At 42.9% G+C, this 24949-nt stretch overlaps 1 protein-coding gene across 1 annotated transcript in view; it reads left to right on the plus strand.

Annotated features, from left to right (window-relative positions):
• The first annotated feature begins 21812 nt into the window (after positions 1-21812).
• Positions 21813-24949, plus strand: part of map2 (microtubule-associated protein 2) — a 362870-nt gene continuing 359733 nt past the window's right edge. The window contains exon 1 of the mRNA XM_041201434.1: positions 21813-21857. The gene's annotated coding sequence lies outside the window, so the exon portion shown is untranslated. The remainder of the gene's footprint in view (positions 21858-24949) is intronic.

A 24949-nucleotide genomic window follows, 5' to 3' on the forward strand; every position in this document is an offset into this window, starting at 1 on the left:
GCCATTTGTCAGCCCAAGCCTGGAATTTGTCCAGATCTTGCTGCATTTGGACATGGACTGCTGCCTCGTGATTTTGTACATTTATATCAAATCTCCTCTTCGCCTTATTCTCTCGAAGGAGAAGTCCCAACCTTTCCAATCTATCCTCATAGCTAAAATTTCTGAGCCCTCGAACTATTCTCATAAACCTCTTCTGCACTCTCTCTAATGTATTCACATCCTTCCTATAATGCAGCACCCAGAACTGTGCCCAATATTCCAGCTAAGGTCTAGAGAGTGTCTTATATAAATTCAGTATAACCTCCCTGCTCTTGTATTCTATGCCCCTATTAATAAAGCCCAAGATACTATATGCTTTATTAACTGCTCTCTCTACCTGTCCTGCTAAAATCAATGATCTATGCACATATACACCCAGGTCTTTCCGCTCCTGCACCCCCTTCAAAATTTCACCCCTTATTCTATTTTGTCTGTACATGTTCTTCCTACCAAAATGCATCACCTCACACTTCTCCGCATTGAACTCCATCTGCCACCTATCTGCCCACTCCACCAACTTGTCCTGTTGAAGTTCCACACCATCCTCCTCACAGTTCACAATACTCCCAAGCTTCGTATCATCCACAGCTTTGAAATTGTCCCCTGCACACCAAGATCTACATTAATATATATCAGGAAAAGCAAGGTCCCAATACCGACCCCTGGGGAACTCCACTACAAACCTTCCTCCAGCCCGAAAAATATTCATTAACCATTTCTCTCTGCTTCCTATTGTCCAGACAATTTTGTATCCAAGTTGTTACTGTCCCTTTTATTCCATGAGCAATAACTTTTCTCATAAGTCTGTTGTGTGGCCTTTTGAAAGTCCATGTACATCACATCAACATTACCCTCGTCGACCTTTTCTGTTACCTCTTCAAAAAACTCCATCGAGTTAGTTAAACACGATTTCCCCTTTAGAAATCCATGCTGGTTCTTCCTTATCAACCCATATTTCCCATGCAACTACTAATTCTATCCCAAATAATTGTTTCTAGAATCTTGCCCACCACTGAAGTTAAACTGACTGGTCTATAATTGTTGGGCTTATCCTTACAACCTTTTTTGAACAAAGGCGTAATGTTCACATTCTCCAGTTCGCTGGCATCACCCCTGAGTCCAGCGAAGACTGAAAGATTTTGGCCAGTGCCCCTGCAATTTCTACTCTCCCTTCCTTCAATATCCTTCGATGCACCTCATCCGGTCCCGTTGCCTTGTCAATATTAAGTACCAACACTTCCTCCTTGTCAATTTTGAACCCTTCTAGTGACAGAGTTTCCTTGTCTGTCACCATGGCCGGGGTAGCAGCTACCTGCTTGTTAAAGACGGATGCATAGTATTCATTAATACCTCAGCCATGACCCCTTCATCCATGTGTAAATTACCTTTTAGGTCCCTAATCGGCCCTAATCCCACTTTTACCACCCTTTTACTATTTATATGTCTATCGAAGACTTTAGGATTCCCCTTTATTTTGGCTGCCAGTCTTTTTTCATAATCCCTCTTTGCTTCTCTAATATGTTTTTCCACCTCCCCTCTGAACCTTCTGTAGTCCTCTGCTTTTTACATACAGGACATACCTGGGCAATTTTCCACATTGCTGGGTAGATGCTATGTTGTAGCTGTACTGGAATAGCTTGGCTAGGGATGCAGGCAAGTTCTGGAGCACAAGTCTTCAGTATTATTGCCGGAATATTGTGAGGGCCCATAGCCTTTGAACTATCCAGTGCCTTTAGCTGTTTCTTGATATCGTGTGGAGTGAATTGGATTGGCTGAGGACTGGCATCTGTGATGCTGGAGACCTTTGGATCAGGTCAGGGGAAAGGATAGTTTGTGTACCAGCTCACCAGGGGTTGAAGTCAAAGTTGAGTTCTGCTGCACAGGACCTGATGGGATGACATAGAGGAGAAGGCTTGGGCATGCACATTGAGATGCATGACGCATTTGCTAGTTTGCCAGACAGCCTCATGTCACTATAACCAAGCATAGAGGGCATGGTTTAGAGTTTACCCTATCCACAGCCTATGCTCCATCTCCTTATTGTCCTGCTGACCAAAAAGCACTGCTGCTGCGGTTAGCATACCTGTTGCAGTTTCCTGTTGTCAGATTACCTACCTATTCCTGTGAGGCTGCAACAACACATCCTGTCAAACCCAGGGACCCACCACAATACCCCCAAAAGCACCCCAAAGTACTTTCAGAGACTTTGCAATTGCAGAAATTGTTCAAAATCACCTTATCTGAAAGTTGGCTGTTTTTTCACATTCCAAATATCTTTTATCCTGTTTGTTTTATTACCACCAATTTGATAACAATAAATGACATCTTCCTTTATTATATATTCCACATTTGATTTTCAAAATGCAAGTTTCATTTTATATGTTTCACAGCATGAATTACTCCACATGTATGCTGACAACAAACATCTCTAAAACACCACCACTTCTCTTGACCCCTCCACTGCCTCTGTGTTGTCAGACTGCTTGTCCTGGATATTGAATCCTGGATAAGGTTGTAACTTCCTCCAGTTAAGCATGGTGAAGACCAAAGCCATTGCCTTTGGTCTAATCACAAATTCCATTCCTTTATCATTGTTTCAACCTCTTCCTTGGTCACTGTCTCAGACTGAACCAGATTGTTTGCAACCTCAGTGTTCTATTTAATCCTGAATTGAACTTTCAACCCCATGTTCCCTCCATCACAAAGGCTGCCTATTTTCACTTCTGTAACATCATTCATATCCATCCCTGCCTGGTTTATCTGCCACTGAAATCTTCATCTGTGCTTTTGTTACCACTAGGCTCAGCTATTCCAGTGTTCTCCTGGTTGCCTTTCACCTTCCACTCTCCATAAACTTGGAGTCATCCAAAACTCTGAAAGATCCTAAACTCCAGCAAGTCACACTCAGCCATCCCCTGTTCTTGTTGACTTACATTGGCTCCCAACCCACTGGCACCAAGGGTTTAAAATTCTCATCCTTGTGTTCAATTCCCTTCATGGCCTCACCCACCCTATCTCCGCAAACTTCTTCAGCCCTACTATGCTTTGAGAACTCTGCATTTGCCCAGTTCTGACCTCTGTGCATCCGCCATTCTGTTCCCTCCACATTGGCAGCCATGCCTTCATGGACCCAGCCATTCTGGGTCCTAAACTCTTAAATTCCATCCCTATCCTATCTGTGTCTTCCCTCCTTTCAGACCATCTGTACAATAACTTAAGCCAGTGTTGTAGGGTGGCCAAGTTGTACTTTTAGTGATAGAGTGATCTACAGACACTTCTTGGGTGGAAACATTAAGTTTATTTACAATATACTCAGCAGCAGCTAAGAGTGTGCTTTCAACTCCAACTTTGTCTACACAGACTGCTGAGGTAGCCTATGCTACTCCCCTATTGGTTACTACAGACCATGTGATCTTCCTTACCACATATTATTCTTAAAGGTACATTGCACACTAAATAAAACCATAATCACTACATCCCTCCCCCTTTAACTTGGCTGTACATATTATATTTATAGGTACATATTTTTCAAGGCAACATAATACTTACACTGGGTAAGGATTTTACAAGCTCAGTCTTTCAGGTGGTTTCCTGGTACACGTGGAATGTCGCAGCTCCACAATTTCAGATTCTTTGTCAGGAACCTCCTTTTCCAGAGTTGCATGAACATCAGGCGCTTCGGTGGGCATTTGCAGTTTTGTATCCTCAACTCTCAAAGGAACATCAGACATGTCAGTCCTGGGTTGAGTATCCTCAACAGGAAACGCAGACCTGGTCATGGTCACTACTAGAACCAAATATTACTAATTTGTCTCTCTCTTCCTTAAGTAGTCCATATGTTTATGGAGGATCCAGCGTTCCAAGCCCACATGGTAAGAAAGAGGTCCATTCACTGCACTTATTTCACCCGGTAACCACGATGGTCTTACCCCAAAGTTTTCCACGTATACCAGCTCTCCCACGGTAAATTTCCTCTAATGACTATGCCAGTCATGTCTAGTTTTCTGGCTTCCTTGATGCCTTTCCACCTTCCCCTCTAAATTCAGCATTATTAAGCTCAATCTTGTCCTGAGACAGCATTTCAACAATAACTCTGCAGGTGTGGCACCCGTTGTTGTGCGAGGGGTAGTCCTCTAATGAAAAAGAAAGCGTGCGAGTTTGGTTGTCAAGGAACTACCAGTTAGCTTTTTCATACCTGTCTTAAAACATTTGAATCACCCTTTTGGCCAGCCCGCTTGAGGAAGAGTGATATGGTGCAGTTTTCACATGAGTAAGAAATCTAAGAAATTTAACAGTAGAACAGGTTCCTGTGGAACTGGGATGTGCTCATCATTTTCTTGTAAAGGCAAACAACTAAGGACATCAGCATTTGTGATTTGATTGCCAGGCCGATGCACGAAATGTATGTATTTGTATGCTGCTAGAGTTAAAGACCCATTGTTGTATTCTTGCTGAGGCTATGGGTGGTATGGCCTTGTCCTCACTAAACAATCTTAGCAATGGTTTGTGGTCTGAAATATTGTAAAATGGCGGCCATGTACATACTGATGAAATTTCTTGACACCAAAGATGATGGACAGGCCTTCTTTTCCTATCTGCAAGTATCCCCTTTCTGCTGTGGTGAACATTCTTGGTATGTAACCGATTGGCCGTTCTGTGCCGTTGATGAGAGAACACTGCTCCCACTCTGTAGGGAGCTGCATCACCTATCAGCACCAATTCTTTTGTCTGGTCATAATGCACTAATAGATTGGACGAGTGCAACAATTATTTCACCTTTATGAAAGCTTCATTCTGGGGTGCCTCTCAAGACCAATGTTGGTTCTTTTTAAGTAGAGAATGCAGGGGGACCAGCACTGTAGACAAATTGGGTAAGAACTGCCCATAATAGTTGATCATTCCAAGGAATGATTTGAGCTCTGAGGTGTTCTTTGGTGCAGTGCCTCTCTTATGGCTCTCACTTTCTCTTCAACCAGGTGAGGCCCTGTGAATCTATATGGTAACCCAAATAGATTACCTACCTCGCTTATCCATGCACTTTTCTTTCCAGTGCAGACTTTAATTTCGGCCTTCTTTTTGACTTCACTGTTAGCAAGACGTTTCTCAAATGTAAGCTCTGAGCTCAGTGGCTGAGTCTCCTAAATGTTCATTATCTGTCTGCTTCTTGGGAAATTCTATGACTTTTGCTTCCAAAGTGTCTTTGGCTTCATTTAGCTGATTCTTTGGGTCCGTGCCGCCATTTTATTGGGCAGGCCAATTAAGACCCGGATGCTCTGAGCGCTCCCTGTGCAGGAGAGGGATGGGGGGGAGGGGTTCCTGAGTTGGGGCCTGCAATCTTTCGTGCATGTAAGCGAAACAGTATAGAAATCTCCCTGAGGCACAGCACTGCCTCAGGGAGATTAGTTTAAGTTCCAAAACTTTTATTAAAGAAAAAAAAATTAAGACATGTCCCCTCATGTGACAGTGTCACACAAGCTGGGACATGTCAATGAACATTAATGAAAAAATTTATTTAAATTATAAAACCCTCATGAAACCTCATCCCGCCCGTGAATGAGGTTCCATGAAAAATGCAAAGGCTGCCTAGGCTCTTTCCCTGCCTGCCAACCTTAAGGTTGGACTGGCAGCTCAGTTTATTAGTTTATTAGCGGGCCCCACCCCTATTCACCGAGCCAAAGATTCAGGCCCAGGTTTTGGCTTAAGACAAAGGTTTTGGCATTTCTTCAGGTTGTTGAGTCCTTGCACACTGCTTTTTTTTTCAAAATAGGAATGCTTTCAGCTTCCTTTTGGAATCCCAGTGGCCAATCAAGTTTATTTCCCTTAGCCAAGTTCACCCTGAAAGGCTTGGTCCTCTGCCTCTCAACACCAACACTGGTAGTTTTGCCAATTAGCTTCCATAATGTACAGTTATGCTGCTTATGCCTTTTACTTGCATGTCTTCACAGGTATATGTTTTTAGCTTGGTGACTGTTTCTTCTAAACTTAATTGATGTTCACCATTATTCAAATATCTGAAAGTATGTTCGCCAATTAATGTAGTGGAAGTTCCCATGTCCACTTCCATTCTAACAGGTTTGCCATTTACTTTCACTGTGACAAATATTGGTTCTGTCTTTCCAACTTTCAGGTTAAACAACAAGTAAATGTCTGAATTTGTTGTTTCAGGCTCTTCCACATTGTAGATTTCATTTTTCTTCTTCTTTTGTTCACTAGCCTGCTTGAATCTTTCCTTGCACTGCATTATCATATGTCCATTTCTATGACAATAGTAGCATTCGATTCTTTTAAACTGCCAATCGCTAAAAGACTGATTGTTTCTGCCTCTATTAAAATTATTCTTTGATTTCACTGCTAAGTTATTTTTCTTTATTCTTCGGCTAATGTGTGCTGTTTTCTGCTTCTCGGCGGAGTCTCACTCTTTTGTGCCACTTTTGGCTGATGTTTCCTTCCCCATATGGAGGACGGTGCCATTTTGCACACCTGTATTGCTTTTGAATCTCTTACCATGCTTTCCATGGCCAGCGCTCTCCCTTGCACCTTCTTGAAATTCAGATTCACTTCAGACATAATCTTTTCTGAATAGTGTCCTCTTTCACACCACACATTAAATCATCTCTGAGCATGTCATTCAGAGTCACACCGAACTCACAATGTTCTGTTAACAGCTTCAAATTTGCCATGTAGCATGCAATTGTCTCGCCCGAGACAATTCACAAATTAAACCTGAACTTCGGCCATGTGACTGAAGGCTTGGGTTGAAAGTGATCCTTCACGAGGTCCACCAATTCATCAAAATTCTTCGAATCTGGGACACTGGGTGCCACCAAACTTCAAATCAGACTCTAGGTTTTGCTCTCACAAGTACTCAAGAGAATCGTTTGCCTCATCTCTTCCCCTGTAATTTTGTTCCCTTGAAAAAAGAACGTGAGGCATTCTATGTACTGAGACCAATCGTCTGTGGCTGGTTCAAACAATCAATTCTCCCAACTTGTGGCATTTTGAGAGGCGATAACTTCTACAATTCTAACGGAGCTTGCTACTTACAATCACTGGGCGAAGTACAGTGCCGATTTATTTTTAACTTGATTTCTTTTGTTAAATCCTGTTTTATCCTTGTCGCCAGTTTTTGTAGGGCAGCTGAGTTTTACAATTAGTGATAGAGTTGATCTGCAAACACTTCTTGTAAATAAACACTTTCAGTTTGTTTACAATATACTCAGCAGCAACAAACATGTGCTTTCAACTCCAACTCTATGGGTACAATTTTCCCCCCTTGGGGGGGGATATACAGGGGTGGGCGCGGGCAGGTGTGGAACCGATCGGCACCCCTGATCGGGTCCGCTCACCCAGAAGCACTGTGCACTCCCTGAGCAGGCGGGGGTGGGGGTTGCCTGAGTTGGGAATGCGCTCTTTCACATGCATGCGTGCAAAAGAGCGTAGAAATCTCCCTGAGGCACAGAGGTGCCTCAGGGAGATAAGTTTTAAATTTTAAAAGGTTAATAAAGTGGAGAAATAATTGTTATGACATATCCCCTCATGTGAAACTGCCACATGAGCTGGGACATGTGCATTAATTTTAATAAAATTTGTGTGAAAATTTAAAATCATTGATGAAACCTTATCCCGCCCATGAAAAATGCGATGGCCACCTGGGCTCTTCGCCTGCCTGCCAACATTAAGGTTGGACAGGCAGCTCGGGTAATTGCTTAATTGCCTTTTTAAATGGCCTTAATAGGCCTTTGACAGTTTGGCAGGTGCGCAGCTGACTCGGCTGCGTGCCCGCCAAACTGAAAATCTAAATGATGCGCGGTGACGTCGGGACGCATGCCTGACATCACCCCACATCATTTTACACCTCGGCGAGCGGGCCTCACCCCCACTCGCCGAGCTGAAGATTCAGGCCTATGTCTACACTAACAGCTGAGGTAGCCCGTGCTACTCTCCTATTGGTTACTACAGATCATGTGATCTTCCTTACCAAGTATTATTCTAAAAGGTACATTGCACACTAAATAAAACCATAATTACTGCAGCAAGTTTTTAGTTACCCAGTGAGCAGGTTATTGCTAAGCAAGTGCTCCTTCGTTAGCACTGTTGATGACCTCTTCCATTACTTTACTGATGGGGCGGTAATTGGCTGAGTTGGATTTTTCCTGCTTTTTGTGTACAGGACATACCTGGGCAATTTTCCACATAGCCATGTAGATGCTAGCGTTGTAGATGTACTGGAACAGCTTGCCTAGGGGCACGGGAAGTTCTGGAGCACAAGTCTTCAGTACCATTGCCGGAATATTGTCAGGCCCCACATCTTTTGCACTCTCCAGTGCCTTCAGCCATTTCTTGATATCACATGGAATGAATCGAATTGGCTGAAGACTGGCATCTGTGATGCTGGGGACCTCTGGAGGAGGTCGAGATGGATCATCCACAGGTCACTTCTGACTGAAGGTTGTTGCAAATGCTTCAGCCTTATCCTTTGCACTGATGTGCTGGGCTCCCCCATCATTGAGGATGGGGATATTTGTGGAGCCTGCTCCTCCTGTGAGTTGTTTAATTGTCCACCACCGTCCATGACTCGATGTGATAGGACTTCAGAGCTTAAATCTGATCCGTTGGTTGTGGAATTGCCTAGCTCTGTCTATCATTTGCTGCTTATGCTGTTTGGCATGCAAGCAGTTCTGTGTTGCAGCTTCACCAAGTTGATACCTCATTTTTAGGTATGCCTGGAAATCCTCCTGCACTCTTCATTGAACCAGGATTGATCCCCTGGCTTGATGGTAATGGTAGAGTGGGGATGTGCCAGGCCACAAGGTTACTAATTGTGTTTGATTACAATTTTGCTTCTGCTGATAGCCACAGTTCCCCATGGATGCCCAGGCTTGAGTTGCTAGATCTGTTTGAAATCTATCCCATTTAGCAGGGTGGTAGTGCCACACAACACGATGGAGGGTATCCTCAATGTGAAGGCGGGACTTCGTGTCCACAATGACTGTGCAGTGGTCACTCCTACCGATACTGTCATGGACAGGTGCATCTGCAGCAGGCAGAGAGTCAATTAATTAGTGAGGTCAAGTGTGTTTTTCCCTCTTGTTGATTCCCTCACCAACTGTGGCAGGCCGAGTCTAACAGTTATGTCCTTCAGGACTCAGCCAGCTTGGTCAGTAGAGGTGCTACCCAGCCACTCTTGGTGATGGATATTGAAGTCCCCCACCCAGAGTACATTCTGCACCCTTGCCACCCTCAGTGCTTCCTCCAAATGATGTTCAACATGGAGGAGCACTGATTCATCAGCTGAGGAAGGGTGGTACATGGTAATCAGCAGGACGTTTTCCTTGCCCATTTTTGACCTGATGCTATGAGACTTCATGGGGTCCGGAGTCGATGTTGAGGACTCCCAGAGCAACTCCCTCCCGGCTGTACACCGTACCACCAGCTCTGCTGGGTCTGTTATGCCAGTGGGATATGAGATACCCAGGAATGGTGATGGAGGTGCCTGGGACATTATCTATAAGATACAATTCCATGAGGATGACTATGTCAGACTGTTGCTTGACTAGTCTGTGAAACAGCTCTCCCAATTTTGGCCCCTAGATGTTGGTAAGGGTTAACAGGGCTGTGATTGCCATTGTTGTTTCCGGTTGTCTGTTCAGTTTCATTCCTTTTTTGTGACTTTGTAGTGTTTTGTTACATTTGTGGCATTTAAGAGTCACCCACATTGCTGTGGGTCTGGAGTCACATGTAGGCCAGACCAGTTAAGGATGCAGATTTCCTTTCCTAAAGGACATTAGTGAACCAGATTAACAATCGTTAATGGTTCCATGGTCATCATTAGGCTTTAATTCCAGATTTTCATTCCATTCAAATTCCACCATCTACTGTGGTGGGATTCGAACCCAGACCACCAGAGCATCACCCTGGGTCTGTGGATTACTAGTCCAGTGATAATACCACTATGCCATCACCTCCTCTGTTGTTTGTGATGCCTTGGCGCATGTCCTCTGGAGGGCCGAAGCCTACAGGGCCCCGGCCTGCTTTGGGTCTCCTTCAGTGGGGTTGTTCACCCTCTTTGGCCTGAACAGTTGGAGTTGCAGGGAGTCACAGGCAGAGAGGACTTGGAGCTGCTGGACAGTCCAGGAAAGTCTTGGGTGGTTTGCCCTAGAGTGTCTGGCTGATGGTCCTCCCCACCGTGGATGCCCAAGGGCCCCTTCCTGACTCCTTGATGAGAAGGGGCTCTGGAGGGAGATCAAGGTGCCCTATCCCAGCTCTCAAATAGCCACTGATGCATCTTACTCATGGCTATAGCAATGGTGTGCAGATCTACCTGCCTATCCAGCACAAACTGCTGGATCAAGGTCTCCATGGCAGTCGCCGCCTTTTCAATAGTGACCTCAATGCATTGGCATGTCGGCACCACAACATCAGACAGAACGTGGACGGATTCCTCCATTCTAATCTGCTGACAGCCTCTGACGATCCTGCCTGCTGCACCCCTGCCTGTCTTTGGAGCTCCAATACCTCTCTGAGGGCCGATTCCAGGGACTCGTTATCAGACTCAGACTCAGCAGGAGTCTGGCCTCCAGCAGTTCTCTGAGTGTCAGTGACCTCGGCAGTCACTGTCTCCACCTCATGTGGATATGAATCTGTTCTATGCTCACCAGATGGTGACCCTAAGCCTGTTTGAAAGCTAGGTCCCACCGTAGTGTGTGTCTCTGTGCTGGTGGAGGGTGCAGGTGAATGCAGTGACAGCTCTACATCTAGTGGGTCCACAGAATCCTCATCTGAGGTGATCTGGGGGCTGGGGCTGATGGGCTGGCTGGCCCTGTGTCTCTTCCTTTTCTTTCTGGTGGCTGTAATAGAGAGAAGAGATAATTAGTGATGGGTTGAATAGCCACCTACATTAAAGAGCACTCAGTTTTAGCAGGTAGGCGAAGACTAGAGGATGGGGCCTCACTGGGTGATCTCGCCATAGTTGCAGGAACAGTCCCTGTCCTGGCCAGCCAGCTCTACCGACTGCTCTTTATAGGGCGTGAATGACCTGAGCTCCAGCATCCCCCCCCCCCCACCCCACCCCTGTCTGGGATCTCTCCCTGTTGTTGTGGGTGATCTTTTCATCTTCAAAGCCAGATGGATTGACTGTGAGCAGGTCAGATGCCAAATCAGATGATAAGCATGTCTCTCTGCTGTGTGTGCTGAGTGGACCTATGTAAGGATTGAAGACACGGCTTGTGCAGGATGTGACAAGAGATGAAGATGTAAAATTGTGTGTGAAAGAATCAGCGGTTATGTCCCTTGTGCTGGTAGTGTATGAAATTCCTGTGGACTGTAACCCTGCAACTATATAATGGCCTTATGAAAGTGTGAGTTGAGATTGAGGAGAAGATTGACTTACCCTGTTGGAGTGGATGAAATCATTCATCCTCTTCCTGCACTGAATATCAGTCCTCTTCTGAGGAGCACAGGTGCTGACTGCACTGGTGATCTCCTCCCAAGCCTTGGTTGTGAGGTTGGGGGTAAAGGATATCTTCGACTGCCTGGAGAAGTGTCGACAGTGCCTTGTCGTTGAACTTCAGGGCACAGTTCTTGTCTCTTCTGGGGGCCATCACTCAACACAACAAGCCCTGGACTGCAGTGAATAAAGGTGTTGCATGGGTGCTGATAAAATATGGTGCTTGGAAATATGATCTGATGAGCTCATGCTGGGGTGGACGAATCCTGCCACAAGATACGACGTGCTACTCACTTATGCATACATAATAAGATGACATGCGAACAATCTGGCATGGAACCCCGCCACGCTTGGTGGTGGGAAGTACATCGACTTTCCCCCCGCCACAGCATTTAGTCTCTGGAGCAGAAAATTCCACCATACATTTAAATATGATCACCTCTCATTCTTCTAAACTCCAATGAAAATAGGCTCAACCTGTTCAACCTTTCCTCATAAGACAACTACTTCCTCTCAAGAATCAATTTAGTGAACCTTCTCTGAACTGCCTCCATTGCAAATAAATTCATCCTTAAATATGGAGTACTTTTGGTGTGGTCTCATCAAAACTCTGTTAAGTTGTCGCATGTCTTCCCTATGTTATACTCCATCCCCCTTGCAATAAAGACCAACATTCCAATTGCCTTTCTAATTACTTGCTATACATGCATGCTAACTTTTTTTTGTCCCATGTATGAGGACACAAGGAGCCGTAACTTCTGACTGCTATCGGAAAGAGATGGCCCGCTGCAAATACAAGAAGATTGATGCTTACCTGTCCTGCAAATTAATGCCCACCATTCCAATCCCAGGAGGCCGTTGGGGCCTACATTGAAGGAAGCCTCACAGCGAAATGCAACTCTGTCAAAACCACACACCCCATGACTCTACTGGACCAGGGAATGCCCTGTGAAGGCACCTTTTGATAGGAGAATGTTAAAGAGATAAAGTAAAGACCCAACTAATTCCCCATAATTTTAAAGGCTTTAATTTTTTTTGTTATTTCTTTTAAATAGTTATTGCTGTTGTTACTGATTCATTCTAAGTGTAATTATTTAATTTCTTTTAATGATTTAATTTAATTTTTGTCAATATTTATAAGTGAACTTAATTTTTCTTATTTATATGTAAAGTTATTAAATGAATTTTAAGTGTAGCGGCTTAAAAGTATTCATATTTTTGCATTTAGAAGATGGCAACTCATGATAATGTGGTGAAGAAGAGAAGTTAAAACTTCACAGATAAGGAATTGAATATTCTGTTAAATGAGGTGAAAAAGCTCATGTACATCCAAGGGCATGGAAAATCTAAACCTCCAAGGAAACTTCAGAGCATGGCTTGGAAACAGGTTGCAGCAATTCCTAATGCCAATAGCATTGTGCCTAGGATGGTAGATCAGAGCCGTAAGAAACTGAATGATTTAACACGTTCAGCCAGAGTATGTATATATCTGAATGCAAAAAGTAATTTCTGAAAATTAAAATCCTAGTTTGTGACTTTAAAAATTAAGATAGTCAGAAATGTTTGTTCTGTCTACTAAGTTTCTGAGGTGTCAAAAATGCAGGTTGCCTTGGAAATACTTTGAATTAGTTATATCCAATCTCGATAAGAGAACACAATTTCTTTGCTAACTTTCTGAGGTGTCAAAAATGTAGGTGCCTTGGAGATGTCTCTGACTTTGTTATAAGCATTATAATGGAACAAAAAATCACGCTGGGTACAAGCTTTCAGCTGTCTCCAAAAGTTGTAAAATGTGACATAGGACAGTCAGATATTTTAAGAGAAATCCCATTTCTTTCTTTAGACAAAGCTGGCCCATAATGCTCACTGACTGGAGGGGGGCTGGCATTAAGGATTTAACTGAACTGGAGGAGCACATATGAAGGCTGATGGGTTTCTTCCAATCCCATGGTAAACAGCGTCGTATCAGATGTGGGGATGAACGAAGTAAAAAAAGCTGTGATTACACCATCAAGTTGACAGTTAATTTATTACAAAATATAATGGTCTTTATTTGCTCTCTCAGAAGCCATGGTCACATCAGATGCCAATGTCAGTGAGATTGCTGCTACAACAGATACTTGAAAGCGGACAGGGTGTAACAGAGGCAAGTACATTGCAGCAGTGCAGCATTGTAGCTGCAGCGGAGGAGGGACAGGCCTTTCAGCGGGGTGAGATCTCAGACTTTGAAGGTGATGCTGAGGAAAATCCAGTAGTAACACTAAGTTTAATGGTGTTTGGTGAGGGGGAAGGCCTGTGATGATATGGCTGCTATGTCAGACGGAGGGCACTCAGACCTTCAGGAGCCTGTGGCATTGGCAGCAGAAGCTGCCAATCACACAGGAAATGTGCAGCCCATGCAGGTGATGATAAAGATGCTGAGATTATCCTTCACCACCTGTTTCAGGATCTGACATGGAGGGGTGAAAGTTGTGAGGCCAACTCAGAGCTGCAATACCAAGCCTCAGTTGATCTAAAGACAGAGATTAGCCAGCATCTGCAAAGATTAACAGAGGTCAATACTCAGCAGAATGAGTTATGCGACAGCATAATGAGTATCTTCGTAAGATTCTTGCTAAAATGTTAACACCTGCAGCGGCACCTTCCGGCCAGGAGCCGCCCAGTTCAGAGACAGTTGCTGCTGGGCATTTTCCAGCATACACACCTTCTGTGCAGCAGCCACCTAGTTTAGAGAAACCTGCAGCTAGGCATGCATCTTGGATACAGAAGGTTACGTCATGGGGACAGGGAAGGGGCCGGGGGCGATGCAGAAGGAATTAGAGACCCTTCCCTTTCCCTCCAACATTGCCTCCTCTGCCTCATACACCCCATTTTTTAATGATAGATATTTTCCTTGTTTTTTCATTGCTTTGTTTTCCTTATTTATTGCACTTTTGAGCACTGACTTGACTGTGAACTGTGTTTGTTACATTTGACTTATTTTTGATTTGTGCTGTTTATTAGTATATTTATGCCTTCATTTAAAATGTTCCAATTCATATTTGTTGTTCATTTGAGTTATATTATTCAGTTATGGGTATCTTCCATTTAAGTGTTCAGTTTTTTGGCATTGTAATCACACATTTGTAGCAGTCTATAAAGTTTCATGAAAAACATTTATCCACAAAAATAATGTAAAGATAAAAAATCTTAAATATTTTGCAATACAGTAACCTTGAGCTTAAGCAGCTGCACTATGACATTTTGAATAATAACTACCTCAAGTTTTTTTTACATTTTTGAACTAAAAACATTTTTTTAAATTTTACCACAAATGTTCTCTTGTATTATTTTGGAAGGGTGGTAAGGAGGGAGGAAGGAAGGGAGGAAGAATATAATGTGGGAAAACGTGAGGTTATGCACTTTGGCAGGAAGAATAGAGGAGCTGACTATTATTTAAATAGAGAAAGACTGCAGAAACTGCAGCACAGAGGGATTTGCGGGTCCTCATGCATGAATCATGAAAAGCTAGCATACAATTTCAGCAGGTAATAGGGAGGGCAAATGGAATGTTGGCCTTTATTTCAAAGGGAATGGATTATAAAAATAGGGAAGTCTTGCTAAAACTATACAAGGCACTTAGCTGCACCACACCTAGAATACTGTGAACAGTTTTGATCCCTTTATCTAAGGAAAGATATACTGGCATTGGAGGCAGTATAAAGAAGGTTCACTAGGTTGATTCCGGGTATAGAAGGATTTTCTTATGAGGAGAGGTTGACTAGGTGGGGCCTGTGCTCATTGAAGTTTAGAAGAATGAGAAGCGATCATATAAGTTTCCTAGGGGGCTTAACAGGGTAGATGCTGAGAGGTTGTTTCCCCTTGTGGGAGAGTCTAGGACCAGAGGGCGTAATCTCAGAGTAAAGGGGTTGCCCATTTAAGACAGAGATGAGGAGCAATTTCTTCTCTCAGAGGGTAGTCAATCTGTGGAATTATGACCGCAAAGGGCGGTAGAGGCTGGATCATTAAGAATATTCAAAGCTGAGAGACAGATTTATAATTAGTAAGGGAATCAAGGGTTTTCGGGAAAAGGCAGGAAAGTGGAGTTGAGGATTATCAGATCAGCCATGATCTTATTGAATGGCAGAGCGGACTAGATGGGCCAAATGACCTAGTTCTCCTACATTTTATGGTCTAAGGGAGCGAGGGAGGGAGGAAGAAATTTTCAAAGTTCAATGTCCATAAGCAGTAGCGACCAGGTGATCTCGAGCTGCCCTGGCGGCAGCTGGACTTTGGGCCTCCTCACATGCTCCAGGAGGCATGTCTGTATCAGGCTCCCCATTGCCCTCCTCCAGCTCCTCCATTTCCAACGCCTAGACATCTTCAGGGTGAAGGTTCAGTCCTTGCTGGAGAGCAAAGTTGTGCAATGTACAACCTACTACACAATCTTTGAGACTACCACAGGTGCATACTGTGAAGTGCCCCCTGATGTGTCCAGGCATCGAAAATGTGACTTTAAAAGTCCAATTGCCCTCTCCACTACCTGACACGCTGCTACATGAACATGGTTGTATCACTCCTGCGATTCATTGGTGGTCTTCTGAAATGGTGTCATAAGAGATACCCACTGAGAACATGGCTTATCACCCAATAGCCATCCTGTAATTCCTGGTGATGTTGTCATGGTCCCTTGCAACATTGAGTTTGCAAGGACAAATGAATCATGAGTACTTCCCCGGTTGTTTACATTCACATCAGGATCCTCATTTGGGCATCACACACTATCATCACATTTTAAAAAATGGAAACCCTTCCTGTTGATGAACGAAGCAGCTTCATTTATTGATGCCTTCAATGAAATATGTGTTCCATTGACAGCCCCAATAACTTTTTGGAAACCAGCAATCTTGAGGAATGAGAGGAACCTCTCCTTCATCCTCACAGAGGCTATGTCAAAAATAATAAACTCTGAAGCCCTGTGAAAAATTGCCTCAGTCACCTGGTGAATGCAGCTCCCACAGCATTCTGCAAAATGTTGAACATCACTAATGCCATGTTGTAAAGACCTGGACGCAAAGAAATTCAGTGCTGTCGTGAGTTTTATTAAAGAGTGCGGCATTTCGAGTTTGGCCTCAGGTCTTCCTTCAACATTTCACAGAGGCATCCCTTCACTTCCTTACTAAAGTGTAGTCTCCTGACACATAGCTCCTCCGACATCATTTCATATGATGTCCTTTGCCTGTACATTCTCTGGGTGGGTAACTGATCCTCTTACTTAGCAAGTGGGCATGTTGCCTGACTCTCCTCTCATGGTCCCTGCACCTATGTCCAGCCCTTAACATAGATAGAGCAGTTCCAATAAGCAGAGCAAAAATTGTGTTGTGCCAGGGGTTGAACATGACTCCAGATCAAGTTTGCAACCTGCACTGGATTCTGGAATAGAGACAGTTCACATCAGCTTACAGGAGGCTTGCATATATCCTTTTAAGCTTACACTTTTCTAAAGCATTTGAAATAACCAAATTACATACTTGTAAAAGTAAATATAGAACCCCTTTTCACATATATCAAATTTACTATTTAAGAAGCTTCTAAGGATCAACATTGCATTAAAGGGATTCTTAAAACTGGAATACACCACATTGCATTAAAATGCATCATAAACACATATTTTACAAAATAACTTTAGCTGCATGAAGCTTATTACAGACACTTCTAATGTCAAACCCGCATTGTTACATATGAAAGCACTTTTTAATGGAATAAACAGCAGAATTGCATGACAAAGTTGTAAAAATATTAAAAGTTCTATCTTTCTTACACTTTCTGCACATTACATATACTTTCAACATCTTCTAAACAAATATAAAAATAATTCACCCACCAAAAGAATCTCTCCAAAATGTCTGCTGTTTCTCTTCACTGAAGTTATGCCAAGAATGAAAGTATTGAAAGAAATTCACGCAAATACTTGCCCATCATCGGGGCATCTAGACGAAGTTAGCGCTGTCACATCAATTTAAATAGAAGCCCTTCAGCATAGTATACTCAGCTGTGCAGTTAAAAATCCCGAGTTGGAAGTTCAAATGCATGACGCTTTCAGCGCCCATGTGCATGCATCGGGACTTCTGCGGGGTCCCGACGTGCAACTTCCAGGCTGTGCCCATAAGCAATGAGGGGGTTAACGCCCAAAGATGCTTCTGTACCACAACGTTCGGTAGTCTCTCTCAATTTAAATAATATTTTGCTTTTTTAATCTTCCTACCAAAATGGATAACCTTACATTTTCCCACATTATACTTCATCTGACAAATCTTTGCTTACTCATTTGACCAATCAATGTCCCTTGCAAACTCTTTATGTCCTCCTCACAACTTTCTTTCCCACCTATATTTGTATCAACAGCAAATTTGGCTACAATACACTTGGTCCCTTTATCTATGTAATTTAATATAGTTTGCAAATAGTTAGGCCTCAGCACTGATCGCTGTGGTATCCCCCTAGTTACAGTTTGCCAACCTGAAAATAACCCATGTATCCCAACTCTCTATTTTCTATTCATTAGCCAATCCTCTTTCCATAATAAGCTATCACCCTCAATTCCATGAGCTCATATTTTGTGTAGTACCCTTTTCTGTGAATGCTTCTTTAATGCCATTTGAAAATCCAAATACACTACATCTACTGGTTCCCCTTTATCCAGCCTGCTTGTTACATCCTCAAAGAGCTCTAATAAATTTGTCAAGCATGATTTCCTTTTCATACAATCAAGCAGACTCAACATGGTTTTATTATGATTTTCTAAATGTCCTGCTCCTACTTCCATAATAATGGATTCCAGCAATTTACCAATGACAGATGTGAGGCTAACTCACCTATAGTTTCCTACTCTCTGTTTTCCTCCTTTCTTGAATAGAGGCATTACATTTGAGCTTTTCCAATCTGCTGACATCTTCCCAGAACCTTGGGAATATTAGAAATTTACAAAAAATAAATCCTCTACCTCTACAGGCCATCCGGTCCAAGGGATGTGTCACTTTTTAGTTCCATTAGATGGCCCATTACTTTTTCTCAAGTTATAGTGATTGTTTTAAGTTCATTCCTCCCTTGCAACCACATCTATGTAAAAGCTATCAAATCATACCCATTTATTTCTATTTGTACTATCAATACATCTATCTTGTTATGAATGCTGCATGCATAGAGACTTTTTTCCCTTTCTTTCCCTACTCTGATTCTATTTGTTGCTGCAGTCTTTATACACGCTATCCCTTCCTCCAACACCCTGGCTATCACTGTCTATAACGCTATCCTGCGATATTGCCTTGTCCTTTCTCTTCAACTTTCTAAGTTTTCCCTTACCTCCATTATTTAGTTTAATGTCCTGTCTATAATTATGTGATTCACAAGGACATTGGCTCAAGAGAAGCTCATCCTAATCACCCTTTCTACCATACTGGTGCCAGTGCCACATAAATTGAAACCCATTCCTCCCACAGCAATCTTTGAGCCACTGGTTCGACTCTCTGATCTTTTTGATCCTATGGCAATTACCTAATGGCTCAGGCTGTAATCCAGGGATTATTCCTTCTGTGGTTCTGCTTTATAATTTAGCCCCTGGCTGCTCATACACCCTCAGAAGAACCTCTTTCTAATCATAGAATTATAGAATGGTTGCAGCACAGATAGACATTATTCATGCTCATCATGTCTGTGCTGGCTCTCCGGAAGAGCAGCTCACCTAGTTCCATGCCCCTGCCTTTCCCACATAGCCCTGCAATTTTTTTTTTGTTTCAGATAATTATCCAATTTTCTTTTGAAGTCCTTGATTGAATCTGCCCTCCTCCATACTCTCAAGACAAGCATTCCAGGTCTTAATCATGTTCTGTGTGAAAGTTTTTCCTCACATCACAGTTGCTTCTATTGTCAGTTACTTTAAATTAATGTCCTCTGGTTCCCAAGCCTTCCATCAACAGGAATAGCTTCCCCTACCTAATCTGTCTAGATAACTCATGATTTTTAAAATTTACATCAAATCTCTTAATCTTCTTCTCACCAAGGGGAACAGCTTCAGCTTCTCCAAGCTATGCACATGGCTGAAGTTCCTCATCCCTGGAACCATTCTCATGAATCTTTTCTGCACCCTCTCTAATGCCTTCAAATCCTTCCTAAAGTGTGGTGACAAGATTTAGACACAATACTCAATTGAGGCTGAAACAGTGTTTTATAAAGGTTCATCATAACTTCCTTGCTTTTGTACTTTATGCTGCTATTTATAAAGCTCAGGATCCTGTGTGTTTATTAAGCACTTTCTCAACCTGCTCTCCAACCTTTAATGATTTATATATATATACCCCTAGGCCCCTCTGCTCCTGCATGCCCTTTAGAATTAAGTCCTGTATTTTATATTGCCTCTCCTCATTCTTCCTACCAAAATTAGTAACTTCATACTTAGTCCTACCTATGTCATTGGCATTTGGATCACAACAACTGGATCTTGGCTGCAGAGATCAGTATCTATCCCATCAACTATACATTCCTATACCTTGAAACAACACTTTCATAGGATATGAGCATCATTAATAAGGCCAATATTGGTTACCCATCCCCGATTGCTCCATAGAAGGTACTGGTGAGCTGTCTTTTTTAATTGTTGCAGTCCACTTGGTGTAGGTACACCCACAGTGCTGTTAGAAAGGGAATTCCAGATTTTTGACTCAGTGACAATGAAGCAATAGTGATATAGTTCCAAGTCAGGGTGGTGTGTGGCTTGGAGTGGAATCTGCAGGTGGAATCTTCCCATGCACCTGCTGCCCTTGTCCTTCTAAGTGGAAGAGGTCAGGGGTTTGGAAGGTGCTGTTGAAGGAGGCTTGGTGAGTTGCTTTAGTGCACCTTCTAGATGGTATTCAATGCTGCCACTGTGTGCCTTAGCTGGAGGGTCTGAAAGCTTAAGATGGTGGATGGGGCGTTGATCAAGTGGGCTGTCTTGTCCTGGTTGGTGTTGAGGTCTTTGACTGTTATTGGAACTGCACTCATCCAAGGAAGTGAAGAGTATCCCATTACACTCCTGACTGTGTCTTGTAGATCGTGGCTAGGCTTTGGCAGTCAGGAAATGAGTTATTCAACACAGAATTCCCAGCTTCTGACCTACTCTAGTAGCCATTGTATTTATATGTCTGGTCCAGTTCAGCTTCTGGTCAGTGGCAACTCCCAGGATATTGATGATGGGGGATTCAGAAATGCTGTTGAATGTCAATGGAAGATGGTTAGTTTCTCTCTTGTTGGAGAGGGTCATTGCCTGGCACTTGGGTGGCATGCATGCTACTTGCCACTTGTCAGCCTAAGCCTGCATGTTGTTCAGGTCTTGCTACATGTGGACATGGACTGCTTCATTATCTGAGGAGTTGCAAATGAAACTGAATACTGTGTAATCATCAACAAACATACCCGTTTCTGACTGCACGATGAATGTTCCCTAGCACTACTACATTCCTTTTCCTCCTCCAACTTAAATGCCCCCACAGTGCTGTGGTCAGTTTGCTTATCCTTCCTGCAATGCCTGCTCTAGCTCACAATGCCTTCAAGAATCTGATGGACAATTGCAATGAGGAGGCTCCTCAAATTTATTCATTCATGGGAGGTGGGCATTGCTGGCTAGGCCAGCATTTATTGCCCATCTCTAGTTGCCCTTGAGGAGATGGTTGTGAGCAGCCTTCTTGAACTGCTCATGATCCCCCATATCTGCCTCATGCGATTGTACCCTTCTATCTCTATTTAAGAATCACATAAAATAATTTACTTTAGCATTATTTAACTTACAAGATACTTTCTGGCTGAAGCTTCCTTTGCAACATTACATCCCGTTCTAGTGGGCAAGGTGAACATTTCACGCTTAATGGGTGCTTCCATGACAATTCTCAATGCTGGCAGCACTGTTGCTTGATTAATTCTTGTTTTTATTTAACAGAATCGTTTCCCACTCGAAAATGTCAAGCTAAAAAATAAGGTGGTTTTAAATTACGAGTGTTTCAAGTGCCCTTTTTTGGTTACATTTTGTTTATGGTGCGTGAATGGGTTATCTTTTCCTTGCTTTGCATTTCTGGAAAGAAATCGTGCTCCATTGTTCACTTCTGGAAAGTTGCATTGAAGATGCTTTTACCAACTCTGTTGTCATCGTCCCAGGCACGCGCCAGTGGAGCTCTCAGCTGCGGTGGGACGTCTCGCGCGTCCCCTTAGGCGCGTGTCCCCTGCACGCTCGCGCTCTGGTGGGCGGGCGAGAACGCGCCTGCGCGTGCCCCCTCCCTCCGCGGCCCCGAGCGCTGCCCCTCCCTCTCCCTCTGTCTGACTCAGTCCGAAAGCGCTGAGGCGGCGAGAGGAACCTCCAGCAGCTCAGGTAGGTGCAACCTAAAACAGACACAAAGAATAACAGGGCAAAGCCTTTCAGTGGCGAGGGTCAGGCCGGCTCCACACATGAACAATAGCAGACATTACTGTGCCGCTGTGACCGAGCGGAAAGCGACCTGTTTAAGGCTCTGTGGTCCACGGTGGATGGGTAGGTAGCATTGATAGCGGCTGTTGCTACAGAATTGCTGCAGTTCGACTGTCCTTATTTTTCTTGTTCCTTCTTCTGTGATCGTTTTGTTTCTCCATACAACTTGATGTATCTTGTTTTGCTTAAAATCCCCACGAACGTTATATTGGTGCGGCTGGAGTCCGTGATCTATTCTGTCCTTTTCAGCACTGTCATCCATTCTTGGCAATAGGCTGTCTGCAAACAACGGGGTAAGAAAATAATCTGCCACACACACAGGCACACTATAGATATATATGTTATTGATGGTCTGTGCGGAGCTGGGGTCGGTTTCATGGAGCATTTCAGTTAGAAAATGTTTCGGTTAAATAATTGTGCAGGATCTGGCATGTCTTTGTCTGCGTGGAAATTTCAGGAAAATTGTGCGTCCCTTATTTTGAGCTGCCGGTTGTCTGCAGCTGATTATAGAAAGAAGGGAGGGGGTGAAGTCTGATTGAACGGACTCTTTTGTTCTGTTTCCAGCATTTTGTCATTGATTTGTGAATTAAGCTCCCATTCGGTTCACGCTTATAAATCAGAATAGGTGCAAGGGACATTTAAATTGCCCTCGTAATCTAAGAATTGATTGAAACACAACAGTTTTACAAGTGCAGTGAAATATAAGACTGCGAAGAAGAAAAATATTGTTCCCCTCTTTGGGGAAGGGGGAGCCGTGTTCATTTTCTGCGCTGGTTGAAGTGCATTTATAACATTTGCTTTCTCTATAGTGCTGATAATGTCAGGTCTTGTGGTGAATCGGTGATACATTTCTGAAGATTACCTATTGACTGAATATTCCAGCGCAAATGCGTTGCAGTGTGAGCCGCCTCCACCCTCAGCCAGCGGTGTAGCTGTTATGGCATAGAGAAAGGGATTGGTGTGTGTGCTGCAGTGGCTTTCAGCTCGCTGTATTAAGGAGGATTAGGAGGGGGATGTTCCGGCGGCAAGAGTGCGCTTGCGCCTCAGTTCAGTTCCCTGACAAAATGCTAATAGTCACAAAGGGAAGGGTTGCAGCAAGACCCACCTGCCTGCCAGATGGTGCTGGGAGCCAAGTCGCCCAGCTCTGCGGTTAACAGTTCAAGTGGCATTTACTTTACATAGTAATCAATTTAAAAAAAAGGCTAGTTGCTTTAATGGCTGATCCGATTCCTTTGTTTAGCTGTACAAGGCCTAACATTTGTCCTACATTGTATTTTTAATGACACTGGCCTTTTGAGTGCCAATGCTTTAATACTTGTATCTGAACCAATTTCAGTTTTTTTAAAGATGGTAATTTGGAACGTTTTGAAAAATTGCCCCAGGATTTGATCATTAATTAACCCTTTTGTGTAGGTTTGGAAGCATGACAGCCAGATTGTAGGAAACTTGGATATAACTTGTAAAATGATTAAGGTTTGAAACATGGGGGAATGATGATTGGAGAGAAAAAGGGCTTTTGTTCTGAGTTTATGAATGATTTGGCTTGGTATGCCAAACCTTTAGCACTGGGTTATTGGTGGCAGTCCAACTATTAAAGATATAAAGGGAAACTTGGCCCAATTGTTCTTCATATCTATTTAAAAGGTCAATGTGTAAGAGACCATTGCTATGTGTTACATAGAATAAGACACTTGGGAGTGATTGACTGTAAGGGTTCTAGTTATGCCATAAATCACTGGGGTACAGCTGAATGGTTTGTGAATGCCATCTTGGGTTACAGCCTTTAGCACAATTTCCGGTCTTTGGAGTTAATATAATAGTGGCCTTTTTGTTTTATTTTTTACCAACCATTTTTGGGCATTTCTGATGTTTGCAGATTGATGCATGAGAGTAGCAAAAAAAATCTGAAAGTTAGTTCTGTATTTCAGGTGACCTTTTTTGTTGATTTTTATCCTGTTCTTTTTGCATCTGTTGGGCATACATCGTAAAGTGAATTTCATCATCACACCTATTTTACAAACAACTTAACTCTTCTCCTCCATCGGCATTTCTCTGATATCTCTCTTAAGTATTTTGATTTGTCTAGATGATAATCAGCACTATGCTTTCTGACTGGGGGATTGGACATTGCCTGATATGTTGTCATCTGTCACCCATGTGGATTCACTTCTAGAGGTCAGTGGATGGCAACCATGAGTATGAAGCTTTTCTCTTTAGTCTAGTTACTCTGAGGCCAGTTGTAATGACCTTACTTGCTGTTCTGGCTGAGACCATCTAACTGGGAGCAACTTAGGGTTTTTCTGGTATTTGTGGTACTGTACATGCAGAGGAGCTGCCAGAATTATGATTAATTTTGGTGCACACCCTTTTGTTTGCTTTTATTTTCTGCCAGTTCTGTTAATTTATTTTTAAAAACTAGTGAGTTACTGATGACATTGCCAGACAAGTAGACTGGAGGGGTTGTGAAACTCAGTGCGAGGGCAATGAAATGATCAAAGTTAATTGATAGAATTTCTGAAGCCGTACAGGTTAATGATTGGAAATCAGTGTGATGCTGAATATTAATACTGAGCTATGACTCTTGACTGTTTAAGTAGTGAATACTAATGAGAAAAATAAACAAAATGTTGCCTAGTTTCAAAAAGGCATATTGATAATGAAATTGGGACCTGAATTTTTAAAATATGGGATAAATCATTTCTGCATTTTGTAATTTTATGAAAATAAGTAGTTATATTTTGTACCAACCAATTTTCTACCAGAAGAATTTATTGTAACTGTGGATGAACTTGAGAGTTGCATTCAATGAGTGATTTAGTAATTGTATACAGAACAACATAGAATAATATATTATTTGCTTTCACAATTGAGCAGCTTTTGAATTGCAGTGTTCAGATGGATGTACGTTTGTTGTGTTTTACATGGTAGAGGTTCTTGATACTTAATGACTTGGCTATGCAAATATTAAGGAAAAACATTTTATTTTTCTGTTTATA

The sequence above is a fragment of the Carcharodon carcharias genome, chromosome 12 (assembly GCF_017639515.1).
Source record: "Carcharodon carcharias isolate sCarCar2 chromosome 12, sCarCar2.pri, whole genome shotgun sequence".
Taxonomy (NCBI): Eukaryota; Metazoa; Chordata; class Chondrichthyes; order Lamniformes; family Lamnidae; genus Carcharodon; species Carcharodon carcharias.